The sequence below is a fragment of the Oncorhynchus kisutch genome, unplaced genomic scaffold (assembly GCF_002021735.2).
Source record: "Oncorhynchus kisutch isolate 150728-3 unplaced genomic scaffold, Okis_V2 scaffold1149, whole genome shotgun sequence".
In the NCBI taxonomy this organism is placed as follows: domain Eukaryota; kingdom Metazoa; phylum Chordata; class Actinopteri; order Salmoniformes; family Salmonidae; genus Oncorhynchus; species Oncorhynchus kisutch.
Window position 1 is genome coordinate 47597 of NW_022263094.1, and position 6524 is coordinate 54120.

The following is a 6524-nucleotide window of genomic DNA, read 5'->3' on the forward strand; positions in this document are numbered from 1 at the left end:
AACTAGCCAATCAAAAATAGGCTTGTTGAACGTAGCTGTGTGTGTTGGTGCATTTCACATAGATACACATGAGAATACATTTTAATGGTGCATTGGCTGTAATCTAGTTGTGTGGTTTGGAGGACAGGTGAGTTTAATATGGCCTAGGACAGGAAGACACACTCAATAACATGCTTCCTAGAGGAAATCCTCCTGATGTTCATTAAGGCAGGTACATCAATATTTATCCACCCTGCACACAATAGCTTCCACCACGGCTGATAATCAACTGAGAATGAGTTGTTTGGCAGCTCACTTACCCTGGGCTCTATTAACCTATTCACAGTGACAACGTCCTCTATAGGAGAGAGATCCATAACAGATCACAACACTAACGATGTGCCCTCCACACCATAATGTCATATCATCTGGACACCTAGCCCCAAGTCAATCAGCCCTTTACCAGACACCAAGCCCCAAGTCAATCAGCCCTTTACCAGACACCTACTGTAGCCCCAAGTCAATCAGCCCTTTACCAGACACCAAGCCCCAAGTCAATCAGCCCTTTACCAGACACCTAGCCCCAAGTCAATCAGCCCTTTACCAGACATCTACTGTAGCCCCAAGTCAATCAGCCCTTTACCAGACACCTACTGTAGCCCCAAGTCAATCAGCCCTTTACCAGACACCTACTGTAGCCCCAAGTCAATCAGCCCTTTACCAGACACCTACTGTAGCCCCAAGTCAATCAGCCTTTTACCAGACATCTACTGTAGCCCCAAGTCAATCAGCCCTTTACCAGACACCTACTGTAGCCCCAAGTCAATCAATTGCAGACTGTGCTGTAGGTTAATAGTAGGGAGTTTTCTCTCTGGCAGGCAGGCAGAGGTTGCCCAACACCACTGTGTGAGAGAGCTCCTCCACTCCTTCTCTCTTCTCTCTCCTCTAATCCTTCACTCGTCTCTCTCCTCCACTCCTCTCCTTCACCCCTCTCTCCTTCACTCCTCTCTCTCCTCTACTCCTTCACTCCTCTATCCTCCACACCTTCACTCCTTCACTCCTCTCTCTCCTCCACTCCTCTCTCCTCCACTCCTTCATTCTTCTCTCTCCTTCACTCCTCTCTCTCCTCCACACCTTCACTCCTCTCCTTCACTCTTCTCTCCTCCACTCTCTCTCCTCCTCTCTCCTCCACTCCTTCGCTCCTCTCTCTCCTCCACTCCTCTCCTTCACTCCTCTCTCTCCTCCACTCTTCTCTCTCCTCCTCTCCTCCACTCTTCTCTCTCCTCCTCTCCTACACTCCTCTCTCCTCCACTCCTCTCCTCTCTCTCTCTCCTCCACTCCTCCCTCCACTCCTCTCTCCTCCACTCCTTCACTTTTCTCTCCTTCACTCCTCTCTCTCCTCCACTCCTCCACTTCTCTCTCCTCCACTCCTCCACTCCTCTCTCCTCCTCTCCTTCACTCTTATCTCCTTCACTCCTCTCTCTCCTCCACTCCTTCACTCCACTCTTTCCTTCACTCCTCTCCCTCCTCCACTCCTCCACTTCTCTCTCCTCCACTCCTTCACTCCACTCTCTCCTTCACTCCTCTCCCTCCTCCACTCCTCTCTCTCCTCCACTCCTTCACTCCACTCTCTCCTTCACTCCTCTCCCTCCTCCACTCCTCTCTCTCCTCTCTCCTTCACTCCTCTCTTCTCCACTCCTCTCTCTCCTTCACTGCTCTCTCCTCCACTCCTCTCTCTCCACCACTCCTCTCTCCTTCACTGCTCTCTCCTCCACTCCACTCTCTCCTTCACTCCTCTCTCTCCTCCACTCCTTCACTCCACTCTTTCCTTCACTCCTCTCCCTCCTCCACTCCTCCACTTCTCTCTCCTCCACTCCTTCACTCCACTCTCTCCTTCACTCCTCTCCCTCCTCCACTCCTCTCTCTCCTCCACTCCTTCACTCCACTCTCTCCTTCACTCCTCTCCCTCCTCCACTCCTCTCTCTCCTCTCTCCTTCACTCCTCTCTTCTCCACTCCTCTCTCTCCTTCACTGCTCTCTCCTCCACTCCTCTCCCTCCTCCACTCCTCTCTCTCTCCTTCACTCCTCTCCCTCCTCCACTCCTATCTCTCCTTCACTCCTCTCTCCTCCACTCCTCTCCCTCCTCCACTCCTCTCTCTCCTCTCTCCTTCGCTCCTCTCTCTCCTCCACTCCTCTCCTTCACTCCTCTCTCTCCTCCACTCCTCTCCTCCACTCTACTCCTACACTCCTCTCTCCTCCACTCCTCTCCTCTCTCTCTCTCCTCCACTCCTCTCTCCTCCACTCCTTCACTCTTCTCTCCTTCACTCCTCTCTCTCCTCCACTTCTCTCTCCTCCACTCCTCCACTCCTCTCTCCTCCTCTCCTTCACTCTTCTCTCCTTCACTCCTCTCTCTCCTCCACTCCTTCTCTCTCCTCCACTCCTTCACTCCACTCTTTCCTTCACTCCTCTCCCTCCTCCACTCCTCCACTTCTCTCTCCTCCACTCCTTCACTCCACTCTCTCCTTCACTCCTCTCCCTCCTCCACTCCTCTCTCTCCTCCACTCCTCCACTTCTCTCTCCTCCACTCCTTCACTCCACTCTCTCCTTCACTCCTCTCTCTCCTCTCTCCTTCACTCCTCTCTTCTCCACTCCTCTCTCTCCTTCACTGCTCTCTCCTCCACTCCTCTCCCTCCTCCACTCCTCTCTCTCTCCTTCACTCCTCTCCCTCCTCCACTCCTCTCTCTCCTTCACTCCTCTCTCCTCCACTCCTCTCCCTCCTCCACTCCTCTCTCTCCTCTCTCCTTCACTCCTCTCTCCTCCACTCCTCTCTCTCCTTCACTGCTCTCTCCTCCACTCCTCTCCCTCCTCCACTCCTCTCTCTCCTTCACTCCTCTCTCCTCCACTCCTCTCTCTCCTTCACTGCTCTCTCCTCCACTCCTCTCTCTCCACCACTCCTCTCTCCTTCACTGCTCTCTCCTCCACTCCACTCTCTCCTTCACTGCTCTCTCCTTCACTGCTCTCTCCTCCACTCCTCTCCCTCCTCCACTCCTCTCTCTCCTTCACTCCTCTCTCCTCCACTCCTCTCTCTCCTTCACTGCTCTCTCCTCCACTCCTCTCTCTCCACCACTCCTCTCTCCTTCACTGCTCTCTCCTCCACTCCACTCTCTCCTTCACTGCTCTCTCCTCCACTCCTCTCTCCTTCACTCCTCTCTCCTCCACTCCTCTCTCTCCTTCACTCCTCTCTCCTCTCCTCTCTCTCCTTCACTCCTCTCTCCTCCACTCCTCTCTCTCCTTCACTCCTCTCTCCTCTCCTCTCTCTCCTTCACTCCTCTCTCCTCCACTCCTCTCCCTCCTCCACTCCTCTCTCTCCTTCACTCCTCTCTCCTCCACTCCTCTCTCTCCTTCACTCCTCTCTCCTCTCCTCTCTCTCCTTCACTCCTCTCTCCTCCACTCCTCTCTCTCCACCACTCTACTTTTCTCCTTTATTCCTCTCTATTTTACATGCGTTCCCTTCCGTTTGAAGAACAACATGAGTATGCTACCTCATCTGAATGGTTTTTACATGAGTATGCTACCCCATCTGAATGGTTTTTACATTAGTATTCTACCCCATCTGAATGGTTTTTACATTAGTATGCTACCCCATCTGAATGGTTTTTACATTAGTATGCTACCCCATCTGAATGGTTTTTACATTAGTATACTACCGCATCTGAATGGTTTTTACATTAGTATTCTACCCCATCTGAATGGTTTTTACATTAGTATTCTACCCCATCTGAATGGTTTTTACATTAGTATGCTACCCCATCTGAATGGTTTTTACATTAGTATTCTACCCCATCTGAATGGTTTTTACATGAGTATGCTACCCCATCTGAATGGTTTTTACATTAGTATACTACCCCATCTGAATGGTTTTTACATTAGTATTCTACCCCATCTGAATGGTTTTTACATTAGTATGCTACCCCATCTGAATGGTTTTTACATTAGTATGCTACCCCATCTGAATGGTTTTTACATTAGTATACTACCCCATCTGAATGGTTTTTACATTAGTATTCTACCCCATCTGAATGGTTTTTACATTAGTATGCTACCCCATCTGAATGGTTTTTACATTAGTATACTACCCCATCTGAATGGTTTTTACATTAGTATGCTACCCCATCTGAATGGTTTTTACATTAGTATTCTACCCCATCTGAATGGTTTTTACATTAGTATGCTACCCCATCTGAATGGTTTTTAAATTAGTATGCTACCTCATCTGAATGGTTTTTACATTAGTATGCTACCCCATCTGAATGGTTTTTACATGAGTATGCTACCCCATCTGAATGGTTTTTACATTAGTATTCTACCCCATCTGAATGGTTTTTACATTAGTATGCTACCCCATCTGAATGGTTTTTACATTAGTATGCTATCCCATCTGAATGGTTTTTACATTAGCATGCTACCCCATCTGAATGGTTTTTACATTAGTATGCTACCCCATCTGAATGGTTTTTACATTCGTATGCTACCCCATCTGAATTGTTTTTACATTCGTATGCTACCCCATCTGAATGGTTTTTACATTAGTATGCTACCCCATCTGAATGGTTTTTACATTAGTATGCTACCCCATCTGAATGGTTTTTACATTCGTATGCTACCCCATCTGAATGGTTTTTACATTAGTATGCTACCCCATCTGAATGGTTTTTACAAGAGTTTCTTTTGAAGCGACTGCTAATTAGTCAAGTAAACAGAAGAGTCTGTAGGATGTCCAGTTTCAAACAGGACTGTGGATCCTCTACATCAGGATGTGCTGTGTAACCCAGGTGTCAAACACTGTAGCTACTGTGTGTCTCTGCTGTCTAATCAGACCCTTATGTCAACTGGATTGTTATGCAGCATTCGGTATCTTAGTAGTTCCTAAACTGTTGGTTGGGACCCACTTATGGGTCACGGGAGGACTACGAATTTGTTTTGCTTCATTTATCTGTTGCTAGTTAATTCTTTACAATTGGCCCAAAGAGCTCATTCCCACATCAATGTGTGGAATTCAGTAGCTTTATCAAGAGAGTATGAGACCAGGCCTCTTCCGCTTCTACAAATCAGTCATGTATCGAGACCTGAATATGACTCAAGTCAAAACGGGCAACAAGATTCTGTACTGGACTTATGTTTAAGTTTCTAAATATGTAAAGGTGAAGTGCTGTCGGGTTATGACGGGCATCTCCCTTAACTGCAGCTGTGAACGGACAAGAGCATACGTTAAGAAACCCTGAGTACTGTCTGAACGGACAAGAGCATACGTTTAGAAACCATGAGTACTGTCTGTGAATGGACAAGAGCATACGTTAAGAAACCCTGAGTACTGTCTGAACGGACAAGAGCATACGTTAAGAAACCCTGAGTACTGTCTGAACGGACAAGAGCATACGTTAAGAAACCCTGAGTACTGTCTGTGAACGGACAAGAGCATACGTTAAGAAACCCTGAGTACTGTCTGAACGGACAAGAGCATACGTTAAGAAACCCTGAGTACTGTCTGTGAATGGACAAGAGCATACGTTAAGAAACCCTGAGTACTGTCTGAACGGACAAGAGCATACGTTAAGAAACCCTGAGTACTGTCTGTGAACGGACAAGAGCATACGTTAAGAAACCCTGAGTACTGTCTGAACGGACAAGAGCATACGTTAAGAAACCCTGAGTACTGTCTGTGAACGGACAAGACCATCCGTTAAGAAACCCTAAGTACTGTCTGTGAACGGACAAGACCATCCGTTGAGAAACCCTGAGTACTGTCTGTGAACGGACAAGACCATCCATTAAGAAACCCTGAGTACTGTCTGTGAACGGACAAGACCATCCATTGAGAAACCCTGAGTACTGTCTGTGAACGGACAAGACCATCCATTGAGAAACCCTGAGTAGTCTGTGAACGGACAAGACCATCCATTGAGAAACCCTGAGTACTGTCTGTGAACGGACAAGACCATCCATTGAGAAACCCTGAGTACTGTCTGTGAACGGACAAGACCATCCATTGAGAAACCCTGAGTACTGTCTGTGAACGGACAAGACCATCCATTGAGAAACCCTGAGTACTGTCTGTGAACGGACAAGACCATCCATTGAGAAACCCTGAGTACTGTCTGTGAACGGACAAGACCATCCATTGAGAAACCCTGAGTACTGTCTGTGGGCTGGGAAGGTCTAGTCAGATTCCTCACTTCACTAGACACAGTGATGGACACCAACATTATATCCTCTCCTCAAAATCTGGTGAATGTCCAATTTATAAAAGTAATACTTCAACAGCAGGTAACACAAGTATTGGTAACTTAACCTAAATGAATACTGTGTGGACTGGGAATATCTTGTCAGATTCCTAATTTCACTAAGAATACTGATGACACAGACATTTTGCAGTTTTCTTAGAACTCTGGGTAATGACCAGTTCAGCCAGTAATGTGTCTACATGTGTAAATACAGTTATTGGTAACCTAAATTAACTTAGTGAGATGCGGTTAGGGACCCTGAAAA